This window comes from Mesoplodon mirus, assembly GCF_964341445.2.
Source record: "Mesoplodon mirus genome assembly, chromosome: 16".
Classification (NCBI taxonomy): Eukaryota; Metazoa; Chordata; class Mammalia; order Artiodactyla; family Ziphiidae; genus Mesoplodon; species Mesoplodon mirus.
In genome coordinates, this window is record NC_138992.1 from 23,155,745 (window position 1) to 23,180,416 (window position 24,672).

Consider the following 24,672-nt stretch of genomic DNA (forward strand, 5'->3'; position numbering starts at 1 on the left):
TTCTACTTATATATTCAATTTACCAATGGTGTAAATACTTGTTCAGATTCAAATAATGGTTGAACCATGTTTTTTGACATTCACCCAGTGCTCTAGAAATGACAAAAGGGTAACTTTCCCTTTCTTTTCCATCAGGGTTTTGCCTAACTATAGATGTAAGGCTTTCATATCTAACTGAAGAGAGCTTCAGTAATACAGATATATCAAATTAGTAGTTTTGTTTGTTTGTTTTTATCACATGCAATGAAGATAAAACATCGAGCACTAGCTATAGAACCCACTTGGACAACTGCCGATGAAAACTGTTTTGACAAGAAACTTTTCCTCTATATTACTGAAAGCTTCATGTTTTTTTGAAATGTACAATGTTTCCTACATGCATTTGCTGCTTGTCAAAATATTTGTTTTCAATTATGCAGACACAAATGATGTGTTCTCTGATTTGATAAAAACTAATGATCTTATCATAAAAGGTAAGCATTTTGACATTTTAGTTTTGGTGTTTTTATTAAACTTTTTATTAAAGGCATGTTGCTACTTATAAACTGTACACTTGGCAAACAGGACATCTAGCATCTTGTTTAGCAGTAAAACCAAATTATTATTTTATTTCAATTGATTTTACAGCTATAAAAGGAAAAAAAGTCACAAGTTGATAATAAATTAAACATAAAAGCAGAGACCCAAAGTCTAGTAATGACAAGAGATGGTACTTTTCAGTGTTATATTTGGAATGAATAAATAAAAATTACAGTCAGCCAGGCATGTTAGTTTGAACTTGAGACAAATTAAATGTTTTGTTTTTTTTCCCAAGTAAACAAATCATTATAACCCTTGGTTTGCAAAATTATGGTAGGTATTTTATGTTTTACAATATCGTAGTTACTGACTAAAATCCAATAAAATTTTATTTGTAGAGGACCTTGAGGCTGCTTGCATTTTTTCAATAAACCTTAATAAAAAGAAATTTCTGTTATTTATGTTTATACACATAAAGATCTTAAAAGTGATGCTCAGCCATCTGGTGAAGTAAAAAATAGTCTCATAACCAAGGTGAACTAGGGTGAATGACTCCAAGAATGAGGTTCGAATTTGCCATCTTAAAGGTTATTATTCACTCAAAAGAATCATTTGCTCAATTAGATGTCTCCACCCAAAGATCCACAGTGTGCTGGAAAGAGAAACAGACTTATGTTCAAATGGCTCAGTTTAAATCTGTCTCTGCCATTGTTGTGTCTCAGCCAAGTCACTGAATAGAGTTTTCTTATTAATAAAACATAATTTTGTGAAAATTTAATAAATTGTGAGAAGACATTCTGAAAAACGTAAATCTATATATAATCATAAATGTTTAAAGTATGTACTGATTATTTAGCTATTTTAAGTTATTAACAACTATATGTTCGAAATAAAATCATAGGCTTTATACTGACTTGGATTTTCTAAAGAATACATTTTTAATTTCTGAGTCTGGAAGATAATGACAGTAACCAGAATCTCTACCCTTACATCTTCAGACAGAAAGAGAGATAGGAGAGACACACACACACAGAGAGAGAGAGAGAGAGAGAGAGAGAGAGAGAGAGAGAGAGAGAGAGAGAGAGAGAGAGAAAGATCAGCCCAGGAAAAAAATACACATGACCTACTTTTTAAAAGAAGCCAGAGGCAGAGTTTACTACAAACACCAAACTCCACCAGAGCTCTTACCCAGATCCCAGTATGTCAGGGGAGAGGGGCCTTAAGAGAATATGAGAAAAGAGGAGAGGAAGGAGGAGGACATAGATGAAATAGGCAAGATCACTACTAGGAAGACCAAGCTCAACATTTACTATTTTAAAGACCATAGGTCTAGGAATTTTTACTTCTCAACCCACTACAAGGTAGGGGCTTGAAGGTGTGGCGGATAAAGGTGAGAGCCTCGGAGAAGCATTGCCACTGGAGAAATCAGACACATAGTGAAGTGGTAGTACCCCATGCTTAAGTGGCAGTGAGAGAGAAGAAGAAAGTAAGAGGGGAAAATTGTTAAATTCTTACAGGAATGAAAGAAAAAAGATACCCTTCACCACTCACCAATCAATAAAATTATTATACTTCATTATACTGACAGAATATGGTATACTTGAACTAAAACCAGTGTCAAGAAACTTCTAGAAACAGAAAAAACATCAACTCAAATCATACAAATATACTGTAAAAAAATTAAAATCGAAACATGTCAGCTGATGAAATCTTCCCACCAATAAAACAACAACAACAAAAAATCAACCAAGTGTTAAAAGAAAGTTGAGTGTCACACAACACTCAAACCTGAATTTAAAATCCTCAAATGAGTGTTTGGAGATATTATGAAAAGAGGATCAGGAATTCAAAATCATAATGGAAAGGGACCAAAAATATCAGGAAGAATTGCAATTAGATTCAATCAAACAGAGGAAAATAATAACTGGAGGAGACTAATAACTGACAGCTCCCCTAATTTTCGTCCTCTTTTCCAACTTAGGACCAACTAGAGAAAGCCAAATACATATTGCTAACCAAGCACATGATGCCTTGCTTCTAGTTAATCCTCTACAGCTTCCCTATGCCAACGGCCTTCCATCAGAGCACACCTGAAGCCTTCTCTTTTTTCCACCATAAGTTTTCCCACTCCTCTGCCTAATTTTGAGTCTCTGACAAAATGTTACAATGGCTGATCCCTCTATAGCAAGGTCTGAATAAATGGCCTTTGCCTGTTCAAAAATAAACAAATAAATAAACAAATAAAAATGGGGAAAAAAAGACAGTAATCAAGGGACTTCCCTTGTGCCGCAGTGGTTAAGACTCTGCACTCCCAATGCAGGAGGCCCGGGTTCAATCCCTGATCCGGGAACTAGATCCCACACGCATGCCGCAACTAAGAGTTCACATGCCACAACTAAGGAGCCTGCCGGCTGCAACTAAGGAGTCCATATGCTGCAACTAAGACTTGACGCAACCAAATTAAAAAAAAGAAAAAAGAAGATAGTAATCAAGACAGTGTGGTATTGGTGAAAGAACAGACAAATAGGTTAATGGAACACAATAGCAAGCCCAGAAATAGACTGACACAAATATAGTAAATTGAACTTTGACAAAGAAGCAGAAGCAATAAAATGGAGTAAAGATTGTCTTTGCAACAAATGGTGCTGAAATAACTGGACGTTCACATGCAAAAATATGAATCTTGATACAGACCTCCTCACACCATTCACAAAAATTAACACACAATGGGTAACAGATCTAAATGTAAAACACAAAACCATAAAATTCCTAGAAAACGTTGGAGAAAATCTAGATGACCTTGGGTATGGTGATGACTTTTTAGATACGACACCAAAGGCATGATACATGAAGTAAAGAATTGATGACAGAATTCATTAAAATTAAAAATTTTGCTATGTGAAAGACAACGTCAAGAGAATGAGAAGACAAGCCACTAACTGGGAGATAATATTTGCAAAAGACACCTCTGTTAAAAGAATGTTATCCAAAATATACAAAAAACTCTTGAAATTCAACAATAACAAAATAAACAAGCCAATTTAAAAATGGGCCAAAGACTTTTTAACAGAAACCTCACCAAAGAAGAAACGGCAAATGGCAAATAAGCATATGAAGAGATACTTCACATTATATGTCATCAGAGAAATGCAAATTAAAACAATGAGATACCCCTACACACCTATTAGAATGGCCCCTACACACCTAATAGAATGGCCAAAATCAGGAACCCTGACAACATCAAATGCTGGCAAGGATGTGAAGCAGGAGGAACTCTCGTTCATTGCTGATGGGACTGCAAAATGGTACAGCCACTTGGAAAGACAGTTTGGTGGTTTCTTACAAAATGCAACATACTCTTACCATATGACTCAACAATCAAGCTCCTTGGTATTTACCCAAAGGAGTTGAAAACATGACCACACAGAAATCTGCACATGGGTGTTTTAGCAGCTTTATTTATAATTTCCAAAACTTAGAAGCAACCAAGATTTCCTTCAGTAGGTGAATGAATAAATATACTCTGGTACACCTAGACACCAGAATGCTATTCTACACTTTAGCCATTCATCTGTCAATGAACATTTAGTTTGTTTCTGTATCTTGGCCATTGTGAATAATGCTGACATAAACACAGTACTGCAGATATCGCTTCAACATCCCAATTTTATTTTCTTTGGATATATGCCCGTAAGTGGGAGTCCTGGATTATAACCTACTCCTACCAATGTACTCACTGACCTTTTATCCTACAATGATTAAACTCCTATAATCCCATCCAGTTATTACTTTTAGATATTGTATTCTTTTTATTCTCTAGAAATTCTTGTAGGTCCCATTTTGTATTTCCATTTCTTTGTGTATTATGTTCATGTTTTTATTTAAATAGAGGCATATTATTATAAGAGCCGTTTTAATATCTTTCGCTGTTATTCTATTATTTCTGGGTTTCTTTCTATTGACTGATTTTTCTCCCAGGTATTCATTACATTCTCTTGCTTCTTCAACTTGGATATTTTGAATTTTATGTTTTTGTGTGTCTGGATTTTGTTATCTTCCTTGAAAGTGAATGACAGTTAGTGCTGGCAGGCTGTTAAGTGACTTTGGTTCAGCTTTATCCTTTGGAGGCTGGTTTTTAAGCCATATGATGATATGTGCAGAGAGAGTAGCCTTTACTATAAGGGTAGTTTAGCCAAAACACTAGGGTGTTGTCTTTCTGGGATCTCTATTAAATGTCCCGAGTGATCACTGAGGACTATCCACTCTGATTAATTGATACTCAAACAGTTCTCAGCCCTATAGTTGCTCTGGGAATCATTTCGCTCCCAATACTCTGATCACTCCTGATAAGACTTCTGTAGTTTCATCTCATGCATATTCTTCTTTGTATTCAGCAAAGATTTAAGGGGACTCCCTAGAGTTGTTTTACTGCATACTCTCTCCTCACTAATATCCCATCACACAATTTCCATCTGCTTCAGCCTACTTGATTCATTAAAACTACTATGCCCTGTTTGATTTTCCCCTCCCTGCTTACACATCACAGAAATTGAATCCAGAGAGAAAGCTAGAGAAATTGCACGACTAATCTTATTTTTTTCCCTTTACTTAGGGATCACAATCCTGTGATGTCTCTTGTTCAATGTTTGAAAACTGTAGTTTCATATGTCTGCCTTGTTTCTAGTTTTTTATGACTAGAGGGAAATTACTCCCTGATACCTCGCCATGTCCAGAAGCAGAACTCTATCATCTATCTATTTATCTATCTGATATTTATTAATTTTAAACACAACTATTTCACTTACATGCTCATCAGTGTTCATTAAACCTTCTTTTCCGACTCCTGCTATGTAAATTGAACAAATATAGATTTTTATGTAATCCTGGGACTTTTATCTTATCTGAGCTTATTTTCTTTATTTGCTACTTAATTTAAAATGTTTGCTTACAAAAACATTTTCACCTCTGTTTTTGTGATTTTTTAATAACAGTTTCTCTCTGTTATTGTTTCCCTCTCATTTCCAGATTTAGCAATCTACATGAAGACTTTTCGTTAATAAGTTATTCATGGTATCATTTGTTTGTAAGGTTTCTAATAATAAAACTTTTTGTAAGAGAGAATTGAAGATATAATTGAGTCTTTGGTTCACATTAACAATCACCATGTTAGTGTGGTCAAGCTTGAAAGACTTTGACATTTAACATTATTTTGATAAGAAAGTCATTTTTCTGGCATGATGCAGATTAAATAAAAATTACTATCTACCTATAATTTGCCTACCAATGCATGATAGTTAAATTATATTAAGAAAAGATAAAAATAAATTAAGAAGGATTTTCTTTCCCTTCAATAAAGCATTTGATTACTTGGTTTGATTGATAAAGTGAGAATAAATTGCTTTCTCTTGTACTCTTCAGAAATTGGTAATCATTGGATGATTAGCTGACAACCTTACATTTGGAATGTGCTGATTAGCTTGTTTTACCTTAATAACCCTATGATAGTGACCACCTTATCTTGCCCTTTAATTTTAAAATTAATGAGGTAATCATTTATTGTAGTCTTTTCTGCTGCTCTGCCCAGTTACTTTAGTGCTGAATGGTACTTTGCATTTTTGCTGGTTCATTAGTCCCATATCATGCTCTTCCTCAACTTCCATATTCAACTACAAGATAATTAAATGCTGTCTTTTAGCACCTTATAACCTTGACACATAAATTCTCTTTTCTCAGTGGTTCAAATTAATGGATAAATGACAACTAACTGGAAACTGTAATGAGACTTTACTATTTATACAATGTTAATGCACATCAAATCCTAATAATCAATAATATATAGCCATTACTCCATATAACTGAATGATATGGGGTATTAAGTGAATATTAAACTTTTAAATTATCATTCATGTCATATATATAGAGAGAGAAAAAGAGAGATGGCATATATATGTATAAGATATACATATATATTACATTTAAGATAAATGCTTTAGAAACTAAAACTTTGTTAATTTTCTGTTTTTTTCAAAACCCTGTGTTTACACACACACACAGTGTGTGAGTACATGTATGTGTGCACACACACAAACGCACGTATATATCTCACATACTATGTAGGAAACATGGCAAGAGGAACCTTACTTATTGATGTTGGAAGAATGGGTCAGTATAAGTGTTCCTGAAGAAACGAAATATGAATTATGATTTGAATTATGAATAGATGTTAACCGAGAAGAAAATATTTAAGGAAGCAAAGTAAAAAAAGAAGGGTATTTGTGGAGATCTGGAGTAGAGATTATACAAGATGATGTTGAAGAAGTAGGCTAGGGGGATTTTATAAATATAGAACAACAAAAATAAAGGGAATGTAAAATTTTCATGTATTTATTTAATCATTCATTTAACATCTGAAGGGTGCTTATTATGCTCTGTATTTTGAAGTTAAAAAATAAATAAGGCATGACCCATTATTTCAAAGAAATCATGAGCCTAATTGAAGAAAAGGCAAAAATACTAAAATGCAATGAGTTAATAATTCAGTGGGGTGTCACATGATACATGGCATTATTCTCCAAACTATCTATTTGTATCCTTAGGGATATACATAGATTCTTCAGATATATTATTTCTGTATTTACTCTTTCTTACTAATATTAAACCATACAAAATTGCAAATATTTAAGCACCTTCAATCTAAAAAAATGGCAGTTATTTATGGTTCAGTCTGATACAACTGAATACCTATTACACCTATGGTTGGTATATCATGCAATTCTTCTTTCCAATTTATTTTATTAAATCACTTCTTTCCCCCTTTTCAAAGAATGGTATATCTCTGACTCATCTAGAATCCTATCATGGCACTTGCCCCATGTGGGAAAAAAAATGAGATAATCAAAAGTTTAATTAGAAGTCATTTTACACCAAAATTCATGATAAGGTTTAAATTTTTTTTTTGATATGGGCAAATAATAGTGTTAGAAACCAGATAGTTTAGCCCAAGATAAGATATTCTGCATCCATATATGCCTGTTACTGGTTTGTTGAAACTTTCATCATTACATATCCTTCACCTCTAGTAAAAATGTTTGTCAGTGTATTCTGCCTGAAATTAACATCACCATTCCAGGTCTCTTTTGGGTGTAACTTTTTCTAACCTTTCACTTTAAATCTATTTATGTACAGTTTCCTTTTTTTTTTCCCATTCTGCCAATCTCTGTCTTTTGATTAGTCTTTCTAGTGCATTTATTTTAATTATTTACTGCTAAAGAAGGATGTATAGTTTATGTTTTTCTGTGTGTCATGTCTTTTTGATCCTCTAATCCTCCCTTACTGACTTTGTGTTAAGTAAATATTTACTTGTACAACACTTTAATTATATTATTATTTAGTTTACTATATTCTTTGAAATGGAGACAACCCCTAGAAATGGAACTTCTCTAGGGAATTTTCAAACAAGTCAGATAGTGACAATTCTCTGGGGATGGTGCTTTTGGACAACTCCAAATCCACCTGTCCCACCCTCCCAAGGGCTACTAGGTTCCTGATTTTCTTAACTTCCGTAGCTGTGAGACTGTTGGCTGTCAAGGCTACTGTGGACCTGGGGTGGGGGAGGATATGATCAGGCCAAGGTAAAATAACACAAGATTAGCTGTTCTTACAGAGATTCTGCTGTTTCCTTGAATAATCCTTGGATTCTGCCATGCTTTTTGTTAATTTTCAGATTACAGAAAAAGTTGAATTTGACAGTATGTACAAGTGTTCTCACTGTTTTTATGGAGGGGCAGATTTTCAGAAATGCTTACTCCATAACCTCAGAAGTTGCTTCTCTGAATACTTTATAATTCAATTTAATTTGTGCTTACATTGAAAATGGTAAACATCTCTACCAAATAAACATCTCTACCGATGTAGCTGACTGTACATTAGACTGACTTTCTTGCTCACATCCATGCTATAAACCATGCTGCAAGAGAAAATTCTGCTTTATTCATAAACAAGCTAAGGTTGCCAAAAAGTTGCGTTCTGATTTGCACAGAGCATTGAAATTTGCCATAAAATGATAAATATCTTTATATCTAGGGAACTAAAGTTGCATCCCTTCAACATGTTATATGAAAAAATGGAATTATCTAAGTCTCACATTGTGTTCAGTAATGCTGTGATTGTTATAGGAATGCACACTAATCACTAATTTGAATATAAAAGTCTTACTTTTTTGATCCTGACAAAAAATATGTCTAATTTAGCCTGTAGGTTTTTCAACAAAAAATGGGCTTTTTAAATTATTTATATAGTCAGTATTTATAATTGATGATCATTAATTCAAAGTATTGATATTGAATTTTGGTATCCTTTGAAGAAACTGAGCACATGAATGATTAATAACTGGGCAAAAAATTCTGCAAAATCAGGTAAGTTCCTATTTTTTTCTTTAAAAATTGATTGAAGGAAGATCTAATCAACCTAATTATTCTTCCCCGTCACAATCTTTCAGAGTTCAAAGAATTAAATGACAATGCCACATCACAGCTCTTTATATTCTCTGTTATTTTTGCAATAAGTTTCCTTAGCCCTTCCAGCTATAAAATGAAAAACAGTAATACAACTGGTGAGCTTATTTCCTAGAAACAATAAATAATTCATGAGTACATGAATTGGAGAAAAAACTCATTGCTTTATGTTTAATAAATATTTATCAAGTTGTAATAATACTAATATTATTTTGATCATTTTAATTAATAGCCATAATAATTCAATATATAATAACATTTTGACACTCAAATCTTTGTTGTAATAAAAATTTTGAAACCAATTAAAAATTAATTTTATATTTATTTTCATTGCAAAGGAGTATGATAGGGAACCAATAAAGAACATTAATTATGACATTTATTGTGCACGGAATTACAAATAAAAGCTCAAATATTAAAGCAATGTATAAACAAAGGTAACCTTATTTAGATTTCACAGGGAAAAAGGTAAATGCAATATTGCTGTGAGATTTAGATTTCACTGAATATATTTATATATTTTATTGAATATACTGAAAATTAATTTTTTGTTTGTTTTGCGGTACGCGGGCCTCTCACTGTTGTGGCCTCTCCCGTTGCGGAGCATAGGCTCTGGATGCACAGGCTCAGCGGCCATGGTTCACGGGCCCAGCCGCTCTGCGGCATGTGGGATCTTCCCGGACCGGGGCATGAACCTGTGTCCCCTGCGTCGGCAGGCGGACTCTCAACCACTGCGCCACCAGGGAAGCCCGAAAATTAATTTTTTAAACATTAATTTCTCAGATATGTTGGAAAATAGATTCTTTGAATCTATTTCAATTTCATTTTCAATTTTCAATAAGAATTTTTAGATGTTCATCGAAATATATGTCAAGTGGTATAAAGTTTATTGAAATACTTGAAATTCTTAGGGTACTGAACATAAAGGATTTGAAGACCAATAATTTAGGATACAAGCAAGTCATAACTAATTTTGCTTAAAAATTAATTTTTAAGAGTGAGGCAAAAAACCCATGTGAAGGATATTTTATAAACCATTAGCAGTTGAAAATCTATAAATATAGTAAAATATTCAAGTAAAAAAGTATATGAGGGCTTCCCTGGTAGTACAGTGGTTAAGAATCTGCCTGCCAATGCAGGGGACACGGGTTCGAGCCCCGGTCTGGGAGGATCCCCCATGCCGTGGAGCAACTAGGCCCGTGTGCCACAACTGCTGAGCCTGTGCTCTAGAGCCCATAAGCCACAGCTGCTGGGCCTGTGTGCCACAACTACTGAAGCCCGCACACTTAGAGCACATGCTCCGCAGCAGCAGAGGTCACTGCAATGAGAGGCCTACGCACTGCAACTAAGAGTAGCCCCCACTCGCTGCAACTAGAGAAAGCCCTTGCGCAGCAACGAAGACCCAACACAGCCAAAAATTAATTAAGTTAAAAAAAAGTATATGAAAAGAAATATCTTCATCCTACCTAAGATCCTAGTACTGTTAGTGCTTTCTTCAGCATTCTAATAAAAATGTGTGTGTGTGTGTGTGTGTGTGTGTGTGAGTATTCCTGCCTCTAATTCTTTAGTTCCATAATATGTTATTGTAATATTCCAAACTATTTAGATTTTTCTCAATATTTGACTAAGAAAACTGGATTTATAGTTAACCTTCAAGGATGAGGAGTAATTTTTCAGTTGGGCTTGGTGGTAAAAGGCATTGAAGACAGAGAGAACCATCATGGGCACAACACTTTGTTCCTTGTACCTCCCATGGAACCACAGCACCATGGAAATTTAAAACTCCTGCGAACCTGAAATCTAAAACCCTCATTTTATGAAGAATTGATTCTCAGGAAGATTAAGCTACCCACCTCAGGTCATACAACAAGTGGACATCAAAACTGAGATTACAATCCAAGATTCTTGTCTAAAGTTGAAAGCTTTGAGAAGCTGTAGCAAAATTCCACTCCTTTTGTTAAATGTTACATAAACCAACATGGAATTACCAATAAATCTAAAATGTGGATAAATAATATACTTTCACATTTTAACAAAATACTAACAGTCATTCATTGTTTTGTCTCATTAATCTCTTTGCGGCCTTTCAGTTACTCATTTAGTCAGGACTGCTCCAAGACTGAGTCAGTCCTGAAGGGTAAAGTATAACACCAGTATTTAATCCCAGACCTTCTATACTTTGAACTGCATAGATAGTATCTCCTTCAGGAAAAATGAAGCCTACAAGAACTCTTCCACCTGCTTTTCAGAAGATGCGCATTTATACATTGAAAAGGGAGGTTGAGGTTAAATCAATTGTATGTGTTATTGTGACTGTTTAAGTAACAAAAAATTGGTGTGTGAGTCACAGTTCTCACCTGTGGCTAGTCTGCCTCCGGAGTGCCTGGGGGACACCTAGAAATGCCACAAAACAAACAGTTCCTCTAGATAAACAAGTGCATGGGAAATAAGTGCAAACAGAGGACTGACTCTAACACAACAGAGGATGAGGACTTCTGCATGCGTGGGTGGAGGAAAGTAGGTAAAGGTCATAGTCATAGGCAATAGGCAATGGACAGTAAGTTATTTAAGATTCCTAATTACAGGGCTGCTTCAGACACAACAGATACATCTAATGAGCATGGGGCAGGACTGATCAAGGATGGAGAAAACCTGCTGTCTACCTGTAACTCTAGTGAATCTTTACTCATACAATTAAGAACATCATGGGAGGACACGGCATGTGTCTGAGAAAGAGGAAGTCAGAGGAGAGTCAGGGATTTAGTAGGCTGTCCTCATTATCATTGTCTCACTCTGGAGAATATATCTTTGAAAAAGTCAACTGACTTTGTACAAGTCTCAGTACCAAAATTTGTAATCTTTCTTATTCTAAAATATCCTTGCATGATAATTACATTTTATAATGAAAAGAAAAATGTACAAAATTTAAGAAAATTTGACTTGAATCAATACCATTTCTCCACACATAAGACAGATCTCCTTTTCTTATTGACATAGAAAATTGTCATTGTATCTAAATCAGATGAGAGAATATTTATTCCTAGGTGACATATGTTTTTTAAAGCATTTATATGTTATTTATTGGTAACTTTCATAGAAAGAGGTAATAAACTGCTTTATAACTGTTATGGGTGTTAGCTACATGTTTGATTAATATTTTTGTCTTCCATTTTATAAAATGCAATAGACTCCACCTGTGACCAGGACTAATAGACAAGATTAATTTTATGCTTATAAGAAGAATTTTATGCCTATGAAACCCAAGATCCCATGATGCCTTGAAAAAAAATGTATATAAACATATAAGATCTGATGAAAGAAAAATGAGTAATAAGGGTAGAAGTTTCTATAAATTCAGATACGCATTTGAATATAGTATCATGAGGGAAATGAATGGTAGGTCAAATGATTTTCCTTAAAGTGACACATCTATGAGCAAGGGGGTAATAATAAGGGGAGTAAATTACAAATTCTTGTACCACTCTCTTTTGACTACAACATCCTCCTCTTTCTCAACCATCATCACCATTACTACCACACCCCTTCTCTAGGGGAAGGGAACGTCCCAGGATATATTAAAAAACCACATTACACAATGTGATATTTAGGTCTCTCTCCTCTGCATCATCTATCTTGTCTTCTGTATAAATTCTAGGTCGAGACAGAATTGTTAAAGGTGTTTTTTATAACCTTGAATCAAAGGAATCAAAGATGAAGTTGCTGCACATTTTGAGGGCAATTTGCACCTAAAGTATGCACTTCTTTTAAGCTTTTCTAAAAGGAAGAAATTATAGTAAAATTGAAAATTGCAATTTTCCCGCTAAGTTAAATTTCAAATCCATCATTTTTTCAAAAAAAAATTACATTCTTAAGTTTTAAAAGCAAACATTTTGTAACTCTAATTCTGAGTGGGCAAAATATGCAACAAAAGTTACTTATGAACACTGTCATAAAATTACTTTTTCAAAAGCAATATAGCAAAGACAACTTTTATAAATATTTAAACTTGGCCATGTAAAAAAATTAATAGAGAAACCTCAATTAGAGTTGGGGGACCAGATGGGGGAGCTCTTACTCCCTGTAATGACAGCAGAGCCCAACAGGAAAAAGAAAGACTCCTTTCCTGGCAAGGACTCGGCCAATAAAAAGCCACGGACTCTGTTTACTACTGTCCTCCCAACTTCCTTTTTCTCTCTCTATAAAGCAGTGCTCTCCTTCCTTTGTGTGGGGACTTGCACAAGGCTTACCATGTTTGAAGACCCTGGATTGCAATCTCCTGCTGATCCTGAATAAACTCATTTTTTGCTGGAGAAATATCTGGCAGTCTATTTGTTTTAGGTCAACATTTTGGTAACCCAGACAGGGGCCAGAGAAGACGCCCAATGGCTTTGGGACCGGTGAGTAAACAGGTGTGCTACTCACACCCGAGCCCATTGTCACTCACTGCTTTTCTTGCCAACCCTGGAGTTTGAAAGTATATCTTTCTCCTGGATCTGAGCTCATACCCTCTTTGCATTTTAAGCTCTCCAGGCTTTATTCAGAATCTATTTTAAGATTTTTATCTTTTTGGTATGTAAGAACTCTTATGGCACTTTGGTCTGATTTTGAGATCAGACAGTTTCAACCAAAGCTGGCTGAGAAGCCATTCACCCATTCCTTCAATGGAAGGGAACTATTTTTTGGAAACTAGCTGGAAAAGCCTTTGGCCTGGTTCCTCTAGGACCAAGCTGTTTTCTTAGAAGTGGCTGGTATTAGCTAGCAATCAGTTTGAACTCAGCTGTTTGAGCTGTAAGCTGTTTGAAAAATATTCTTTTACTATAGAGAAAAATCTGAGAGTGGGATTTCAGTTACCTGTTTTGAGGGCATTTTCCTCCCATCCCGACACACACATACAGGGATTCTGGCCAATTTTTAGTTTAAAAACTGAGGTTCTTCCTCATGTGCCTTTCTAACTAAATGGACTGATGGGACCAAAGGCAATTTAGAATATCAATGGCCATTATGGGAAACTTTTGAAATCTCAAACAATTTTCTTAACATCAAATTGGACTGTAATAGCTCAAAATTTTCCAGAACTGAGTGGAATGCTTATTTCGATTGGTATTTTGAGGCTCCCCAATGTTATCAGGAGTCTAAAATTGCCTCTCTGCAAAATGGGATTTTAAGATTAATTAAGGCAGACAAACAATTAAAGAAAGACAAAATGGCTCCTGAAGCCTCAGGCTCTTCCTTGGTTTCATTGTTTCAAGCTCCATCTCCAGTGCTATTTTGTCTCTCCCCCTCAGTTCTTCATGGCCAGATTCCACCTCTGGCACCATTTCCCTCTTTTCCTTTCACACTGCCTATGCCTCCTTTATGACCTCAGTTCTCTCAATTCTTTCACCAAACTTCCCCTATTTTCTGAAACTCTCCCTTTCCCCTTTTCCTCTGAACTTATCAAAACCTGTCCCTTTAAAATTAAGCCTTCTGAGGATCTGGAGGCTAAACCCTTCATTTCCTATATTCCTTGGACTAAAGCTGAACTGTGAGCCATGTTCAAAGATGTTCCCTAAGTAATCGAAGATCCTCACAGATTTGCTGAGGAATTTAATATAGTCATTCAACTGTATCAACCCAGTTTCTCTAACTTTATCAGCTAGTTCGTATACTTGTTGGTGAAGGCCAGGCCCAGTACTGAATGAAAATGGCTGACCGGGAAAATCCTGGAAGGTCTCTAGAGCCAACCGGAAGATCAACCTGATGATTTATTATTATATGATCAGGCTTGAGCAATTGTTGGGCGACTTCATCAAGCAATTCTTTGGGCTTTTCCAAAGGCTGTTAACTGGAACAAAATTCAGTCTTGCACACAAAAATCTGATGAATCTGTTCATGACTATTATAATTGACTTCAAATTATTTCTAAAGAAAATACTGATCTTCCTTCAGATGTTGATTCCACCTGGGTAGCTTTTAACTCTGTTTATTAATGGGCTGAACTGAGACTTTTCCTGTCTAGTAAAAAGAAGCAGGATGGAATGGGAAACTATGTCCACTCCAGTTTTAGTTAATCTGGCAAATCACGTCTCCCACTCTAGTTAAATCACCTAAAGGGAAGATCACCAAAATTCTTAATCTTCAACTCTAGCAAATGAAGGCTCCTAAATGAAAGCAAAACCCTCCTAGTTTTTGCTATTATTGCAAAAAAGAGATAGGACATTGGAAGAGACTGTTACACATTTAAGTGCTTCAGGCACCTAACCAGGTGTGAAATAGAATTCATATTTTATGGCAAGACAAGAAAAATTTAAACATAAAAATTCTTCTCTGCTCTTTGGCCTCCTCTCTTCCCCCACTGCATTGTGTGTCTGCATTATGCATACACCAAACCTCTCCCATCAGCAGGAATACCTGCTTAACCATAAAGAGCAACATTCTCCCAGCAACAACAAGACAACTTCTTAAAAGATAACATTCCTTCCTGATCTTGTAAAGGGGTCACATGACCTACCACAACAGCCCTTAGATCTGGATTATGTAAACTGTCATCTGATGTACAGCCCTGTCTCAAAAAACTTATATAAACTGTGTCTTAACTTCTGACAGGCAGAACAGTTTTCAGAGCTGTCTGAGATGCTCTTCCTGGGTTATAATCCTCAAATTTGGCTCAGATAAAATTTTCTCTTTCTTAGATTGACTGATTAATTTTTCATCAACACAGGCTTTCCAACATCCTCCCAATTCTCAATGACAGGGTTCTGAGGAGCTACAGGGCCTCTTCCCAATTCTCCCTCTAAGTCGGCCTGGAGAAACATGTCTCCAGATTGGGGATGAATCTCTCCCAGTACTAACTGACACTAACATGACACTCTTGGTACTCAATCCCTCTACTATAAAACAGCCCCCCAGCTCAAAGTAATCCAGCAGTTCAAATAGTGGGGACCTCTAATGAGCCTTAAAGAGGTTCCTGTCTTTGAATCTATTCCCTTTTATTTAGGCCCTTTGAGAAATGCACACCCTTTTCTCCATAGTTCCTCCACCCCATCCATTTACTAGGTCAAGACTTCTTAGCGAAGTATCATGCTGGAATTGTTTTTTTCTGAAAATAAGGAAATATTTATAGAATTTGACAGTAGCCATCAAAGTAACCAACTAGGTAAATTCAATGATACTTTGACATCTTTGTCATCTCTGATGATACTAGAGCTGACTCTGGAAACGCTGATCCTTTGTCCCTATTGAATCAGCTACTATCCTCCTTAGGGGTGAAATCTACAACTGATATTGGCAAAATTCACAGTGAACCTTCCACCAAGATTCAAATAAATCTCTCAAAGCCTCTCCCTAGAATTAATCAATATACTATAAGTAACAAAGCCCTTCAAGGCAATAGAGCCCATAGATTACAAGTCTCAAGGCCTTATTATCTCTTGTATTAGCCCTTGTAACACTCATTTACCAATGAGACAACATAAGGGCCAAGGGTGGAGGTTTGTCCCTGGCCTCTGAGCAATAAGCAACATTGCTATTCCTCACATCCTACATTCCTAGCCCTCTTACGTGACTAACATCCATTCCCACTGGAAGTAAATTCTTTACTGTAATTGATGTATGCATTGCATTCTTTAGTATTCCAATTGATGAAGCTAGCCAATACCTTTTGGTCTTCATTTGGGAAGAAGTAATTCACCTGGACAGTAATGCCTCAGAGTGTTACTGAGAGTCCTTGTTATTTCTCACAAATCCTGGAGGCTGATCTGGGTGACATAAATTTCACCCAGGGATATATCCACACTCCTGCTTTTGTGGTAATATGTGGATAATTTGCTTCTTTGCTCTCCTTCTCAAGCCTCTTCACAGGACGTCAGCATCCATTTGCTGAAGCTTTTGGCCTTAAAGGAGCATAAATTGGCCAAAGAAAAATTGTAGTTTGCCCAAACCCAGGTTTGATATTTAGGGCATCTGATATCAGAACAAGGTCTACACCCAGATCCAGGTAGACTTCATGATGTCCTAAGTTTCCCCAAACCCCAAACTAAGTACTGACCTTGAGGTTTTCTTGGGCTAGTTGCCAAAATTGGATTCCAAATTTCTTTCTTTCAGCCAAATCTCTTTATTTTTTGCTAAACAGTAACAACCAAACCCAATTTTATCAGAAAAACCAGACAACATAGCTTTTAAAGTCTTAGAGTTTGATAAGCTTACCTGCTTTTGGGTATCCCAAGTATCAGATTACCTTTTTCCATTTTGTACCAGCATCCCTTGGAGAAACAGCAGGCTGGGTACCAGGCCACTGCAATAAAGTGAATACCACAATAAAGTAAGTCACACAAATTTGTTGGCTTCTCAGTACTATAGAAATTATGTTTACACTATACTGTAGTCTATTAAGTGTGAGATAGCATTATCTCTAAAAAAAACAATGTACCTTAATACCTTAATTTAGAAATACTTTATTGCTAAAAAGTACCCAAACAATTACAATAGTAACATCAAAGATCACTGATTATAGATCACCGTAACAAATGTAATAATAATAAAATTTTTAAATATTGAGAGAATTACCAAAATGTTACACAGACACAAATAGTGAGCAAATGCTATTGGAAAAATGGCACCAATAGACTTGCTTGACACAGGGTTGCCACAAACCTTCAATTTGAAAAAAAAAAAAAAAGTTATCTGTGAAGTATAATAGAGCAAAGTAAAATGAGGTATGCTTTTATATGAAAAGGAAGGGAATGCCCTCGGCATACTCACCCAAAAACATGAGGACCACCATTGACCCATAAGGTATTACAGCTGGCAGCTGGACTCTATGATGTGTGTATAACCCCTTTGCCTTAGAGCCATTACAGTCACTGCCATTTTGGTTAAGACCACGGAAAAAATCATTGTGGGATCACCTTTAACCATTGTTGTACATCATGCAGTAGAAGCTCTCCCAAATTCTCATCACACTCAATGCTTCTCAGTCAGCCACCTCACCTCCTATAAAGTCCTTTTAACTACTCCTCACGTAACTGTTTTATTTTGTAATAACCTTAACCTTGCTGTTTTTTCCCCTCCATCACTGATGAATTTCCTCATGACTGCTTAACACAGATGGACCACCTCCTGACTCCTCGTGATGATCTTCAGGAGATTATTTGGGTAATGCTGACTTCTCATGGTTCACTGATGGTTTATTTAAAAGTTGATGTTATAGGGCTTCCATGGTGGTGCAGTGGTTGAGAGTCCGCCTGCCGATGCAGGGGACACGGGTTCGTGCCCCGGTCCGAGAAGATCCCACATGCCGCGGAGCGGCTGGGCCCGTGAGCCATGGCCCCTGAGCCTGCCCGTGCGGAGCCTGTGCTCCGCAACAGGAGAGGCCACAACAGTGAGAGGCCCACGTACCGCAAAAAAAAAAAAAAAAAAGTTGATATTATAAATACTGTGCTGAGCATTCTATTGCAACTCCTTTTGATGCTGTTTAGGTAGCATCTTCACCTGTGGATACTTCATCCCAATAGGCTGAATTTTACACTCTTGCACAAGCTTGTACTTTATCCAAAGACCAAACTGCCAATATTTATACTGATAATATATATGCTTTTGGAGTAGCTCATGATTTTGGAATATCATGGACACAAATGGCTTCCCTACTTCCAGTGGAATTAAAATTTAAAATGGTCCCTGTGATCAGAAATTATTAGAAATTATTAGTACTTTTACCTGACACTTGAGCTGTTCTTGAAATTCTGGGGCACTCTAAACTTGTCTCTGGAAGCTAAGGAAAACTACCTTGCTCATATTTCCATGAGGAATGCTGTCACTAAAGAGACCAACAGAGGCCAAACCTCTGTCATGGTCTAAAGGGATGTTTCCCAAAATGATCATTTTAAAAAACTGACTAGGGAAATCCAACAGTTGACCACAGAAGAGGAAAAACATGATTGGAAATTCAGCAATTGTTGGTTTGATAAAAAGAGAAAGGTCTGGTTTGGACCAAATAGCAACCCAGTCCTAAGAGAGACTCTAAAATTTCCTCTCCTCACTACTGTACATGTATTAAACTGTTGGTCAACTGACCAAATGATAGCCTTCATGAATCAGTATTGGTGGAGGACCATTAACAAGGTCACAGAAATTGCCTATCTACTCATCCCACTTGTTTGAAATACAACCCAGAAAAGCCTGTTTGAAATGTTCCCAGACATTTTAGACTGCCTAATGGACAACTCAAGGTCTGTCAAATGGATTTTGTACAACTTCCTATGTGTCATGGATATCAATATATTTTAGTGTGTTTAGTATTTAGTATGTTTTCATACTGGTCTGAAACCTTCCCTTTCAAACACGTTACTGCTTCTTCTGTGGCTAAAGACTTTTTTTTTTTTTTTTGGAAAAGATTATTTCTACATGGGGAACTCCTCTCAAACTTCATAGTGATTGAGGACCCATTTTACTGGCCGTACCTAGACAAGTCTGTGTCATCTGGCCGGTTTTACAACACTTTCACTGCACTAACCGCCCTCAATCCTCTGGTTTAGCTGAACACACTAATGGCATTAAGATGCAAATGGAAAACTTTGTAGAGGCCCTCCAAATACCTTGTCCAAAGGCACTGCCATTGCTCCTTCTAAATCTCAGATCCACCCTTTCTGGAACTCATAAAATCTCACCCTTTGAGGTAGTCACAGGATACCCAATGCACTTGACTCCTACTTTTTTTGACCCACAACTGATAGATATTTCAATCTCAATACTGCAAAGGCCTAATTTCTTCTATGAAAAATAATCATGTTTTGGTAGAGCAATCTTCTCACAGTGTACTCCTGGAAGACAAATACCTCATGTATCACACCTTGCTGGAGATTTTGTTTATTGGAAAAGACACTTCCAGAAGAACTCTTTTCAACCTCACTGGAGAAGCCCCTATCAGATACTGCTAACAAACCCTAATGCTGCCAGTCTCCAAGAAATAGACTCTTGGATTAATGTGACACATCTAAAGAAAGTGCCAGACCCTGACTGAACATGAAAATCATCAGGTACCTAAAAGTAAAAAAATTTCCCAGAATTGAAGCAGATGACATCTGATGAGACAGCTTTCCCAAGGTATCCAAACCAGGTCTATTGGAAGTTTGTCATCAAAATTTTGATGATGACATAACCTTTCAAATGATCTCCAAGGTCTATGATCTTGATAACATAAGACCTTTAGCTCCTGAGAGCTCTGCCTCCTAGCCTTCCATGTTACTTGAATGTGACCTCAATAGGTTTCCAGTCTGGGCACTTTCCCTTTAACATGAGACACTACACCTGGGAAATGTCCTTACTGGCTTTGAGGGACAAAGAGCCACTAACACTAGAAAACCTGACTCTTGATCAGTGATGCTTTCAGAGAAAGTTCTTGATCAGAAGGGGGAAATATAAAATAAAAATCAATAAAGAGAAATTTCAATTAAATAGAGTTAGGAGACCAGAAGGGGGGCTCTCACACCCTGTGATGACAGCAGAGCCCAACAGGAAAAATAAAGATTCCTTTCCTCCACGGACTCAGCCAATGAAAAGCCATGGACTCTTGGTTTACTATAGCCCTCCCAATTTCCTTTTCCTTTCTAATAAAGCATCCTCTGGGCTTCCCTGGTGGCACAGTGGTTAAGAATCCACCTGCCAGTGCAGGGGACACAGGTTCGAGCCCTGGCCTGGGAAGATCCCACATGCCACAGAGCAAATAAGCCCGTTTGCCACAACTACTAAGCCTGTGCCCTAGAGCCCGTGAGCCACAACTACTTAAGCCCATGTGCCTAGAGCCTGTGCTCCTCAACAAGAGAAGCCACCGCAATGAGAAGCCTGGCACTGCAATGAAGAGTAGCCCCTGCTCACCGCAACTAGAGAAAGCCCGCACACAGCAATGAAGACCCAATGCAGCCAAAAATAAATAATAAAATAAAATAAATAAATTTATTTTAAAAAAAAGCATCCTCCTTCTCTTGTCATGTAGGGACTTGCACGTGGCTCACCACGGTTGCAAACCTCAAAATGCAATTCCCTGCTGATTCCAAATAAACCCATTTTCACTGGAGAAATACCAGGCAGTCTATTTGTTTTAGGTCAAGAGCCACATGATCGGAAAACGTTTTATAGTAAAGTAGTTTATCCATACCAATTTTCTGATGATTAATCAGATGCATTTGATTGAAAATTTTTTCTTACATTTTCTTTAAATTTTTGTCAAAGTTGGACAATAGATTTAGTAGCAAATGACCTAAGTAACGACAGGAAAGATTGCTTCAAAGGTAAAACCAGCCCCTGGAGGAAAAATGCTTTTCAGACAGCATAAAGATTCTTTCCCCAACCTGTGGCTCTGGCTTTTGCTTCAAAATGCCATGACATTGTCCCTTATGTGTTATGTATTCACTACCATGTGTGTGTCCTGCAAAGACGAGAGACTCCCTTATGGTGTGTGTAATTCCTCCAGCCATCTGCTTTTTCAGTATTGATTCTGATGTGTCTCCATATCAGAAACAAATGCACTGGTTAAAAATCTTCCCTCCAATGAACCAAATTAGAAATGAACATTTTGAGGAACTGTTTCACAGAGGATATGTGTTTGCATGAAGAAAATGCCATCCAGAGTTGAATGTCAGGGATGTTGTGGCAACAAGAGAAAGTGCCAAACTCATTTTCCAAGGTAACTATTCTTCAAAAGAAGGCTAAAGGAAATGACACCTTTAGCCTATAAAATGTAAGGCTAAACAAAATTATGTTTTCTCTTGTAACAGGCTACTATTAAATAGCTTAATTAAAGAAACATGTATGGAGATGCTTTTTAAGCAGACTCTCTATTTGGTTATAAAAAATTTACTACATGGATGAGCTTTGAAATCTGGCTGATTGAAATTTGTGTTCTGACCCAACCACCTACTAGCTTTATGGCTTGATCAATGAATAGCTTTTTACTGAAGTTACTTTTGAAACTTTTCAAATAAAAATTGGGGGTGGGGTGTGTACTAACATAGAATTTTTGTTAAAAAAAAAAACTCTGCATCTTAGCTCTCTGTCTTGCCTTATTTTTAGATGTTCTCGCAAGAACGTGATGTAAGAGGTGAGGAAAACATAAAGAGGAATTGTTCTTCCTGAAATGGGATGTAAGAAATTAATAGCAGGTGCCCTGGCATATGAACAAACAACCCCTGGAGGCCCAGTATGAAGCAGCTTCTTTACAAAAAGATTAACTTGCCTGTTATTGAATTCCTCCGAGGGAGTTAACACATTTTCACTCCACAGGTATTCTCTTGTTCATGTTGCTGTTATTTTCTTATCTATTTTTAATGTATTTTTCTATGATAAAGTTTAGAGGACTGATCATCCCTTTGCTCAGCAGTAGCTCCTGTAGTGCAGTGAAAAGCTTTCTGCAGCCCTAAATATCACACGCTCTCTTACCAGGACGTTGTTTATTACCAGGTGAAAGTTTGTAGATTATCTTCCTCGCACAACACAGAGGACCACTACTTATCCTTATCCCATCCCATTCTTATCCTGTGATCATACAAAGTGCACCCTTTTACACAGAAATCTTGAAGGGTATATTAACATCTGCCAGGCTTTTTACTAGTAGTCAGCTTCATAGCTCTATTTGTGTCTTAAAAGCATATTTACCAGATGTTATTTATAAACACAGCCATCGTTAAACTTCATGAGAAATGATTATGTGGGATAAATAACATGTTGAAATACATTATTACCATTTCTGTGGAAGGCTTGGGATCCATCTGAGGTTTCTCAGTGGAGAAATTTAATTATATTTCCTCCAGTGCTTTTTTTTTTAAATTTATTCATTTTTGGCTGTGTTGGGTCTTCATGCTGAGCGTGGGCTTTCTCTAGTTGCGGTGAGCAGAGGCTACTCTTCGTTGTGGCACGCGGGCTTCTCATTGCGGTGGCTTCTCTTGTTGCTGAGCACGGGCTCTAGGCACGTGGGCTTTGGTAGTTGTGGCATGCGGGCTTCAGTAGTTGTGGCTTGCAGGCTCTAGAGCGCAGGCTCCAGAAGAGCAGCTTCCAGATTCCAAGCCCCTGGATCACCCTCAGGCAACAACACAAAGTGAATTTCCTTAATGGTGATACTTGCCTATAGAGATCCCTGCCCAGACTGCAGAGTTTATGTTTAAAGTGAAATGAAAAAATGACATATGGAGGATGACACCAAGGCAGCTGCAGAAGCAAAGACAGACCTCTCAAAGTTCAGGGTTTCTTGTTTTTTTGTTTCCTTATGTGTTGATGCTAATACAATATTCCTTGTATTTCTCTGGACTTTATTACCTAGACATTCCTTTAGTCAACTGACCTGGCAAAACCAAAGGAAAGTATTCTATAAGTTGGCTTTGGTGGAGCAGAGTCGTTTACTGAGAAAAATTTAAGGAGTCAGATATAACTCAGAATTCATCGTTTGGGACTGAGTTACTCTAGCCGTCTTAAGAAACTGCAAAATATTATTGGTCAGCAGATAAACAAAGAAATGTCAAGAGTAAGGTGGCAGGTATGTGCAAGGAGTGGCGATCAGAGAGACTATATCTGGAAAACCCTTACAGAATAAAATTATTAAATAGCTTCTTATTTCGTTTCTCAGCTTCCAGTCTCTTTTCCCCTTCAATCTATTTACCAAAACAGTGCTGCTAGAGCTTCACTTTTAAGAACCTAAACTGATCACAAGATTCTTTCTCTTAAGACTATAGCATGAGATAGAAGTCCCTTAACTGGGTTCCTGCCAATCTCCCCCACCATCTCCTTTACCCCCTCCACACACCCTTCATCATCTCTCCTTCCCCTTCTCACTATATACACATCTTTGCTTTGAACTTTATTAAACTACTTTCAGCTCCAAAATAATCCATGCCTTCTTAAGGACTGGGTCTTAGTAGCTCACCAATGCTTATTTTTTGCTCAAGTGCATGTCCATTGTGGGTAGGCTGTGGTCCTGCGCCACATCCTCTGTATTCTGGGATCTAGGATTAAGAAACGACTTTTTTCTAGCATATTTTGGGTCCCACAACAGGCAAAAAAAAAAAAAAAAAAAATGTAGAATTACACTGTGTCTTATAAAACTTCGCCTGTCACTTTTTTCCATATTTTATTGTAAAAATAAGTCACACAGCCAAGGTTATTGGGATAAGAAGGGGTATCAAGAAAGGGCCAGTATTGTTTACAAACAGCTATTTGTAAACAATACTGCAATCTGTCATAACATCCTTCAAGATTTAATGTTCTGCCATAACACCGTATGCTTGCCTCTGTCATACCCTCTGACTCTGTAATGGAAACATGTGTCTGTTTCTTTCCTACTAGCTTGGAGATGGTTACAAATCTGACCGTGTATTTTGATAATTGGCATATAATTGGCACTCAAAATATTTGTGAATGAAAAGAGAGAAGGGAAGTAATGGAGGAGGGAAGATAGGTTAAGAGTAGAAATAGCTGTAATATACCTGTAGCTTTTAATCCATTTAAGGGAAAAGTCAAGCTTGTACAAGTCAATAGCTTATTTATTCATTATTGGGGGGATCAGAACACATAAATATCTGAGAATACATATTTGATTTAAACAGTAGATTTATGATGTTTTTATCATGTAGTTTAAAGAAGGCTCAACTACTTTTTGGGACCAGTGGAGTCTTTCTCT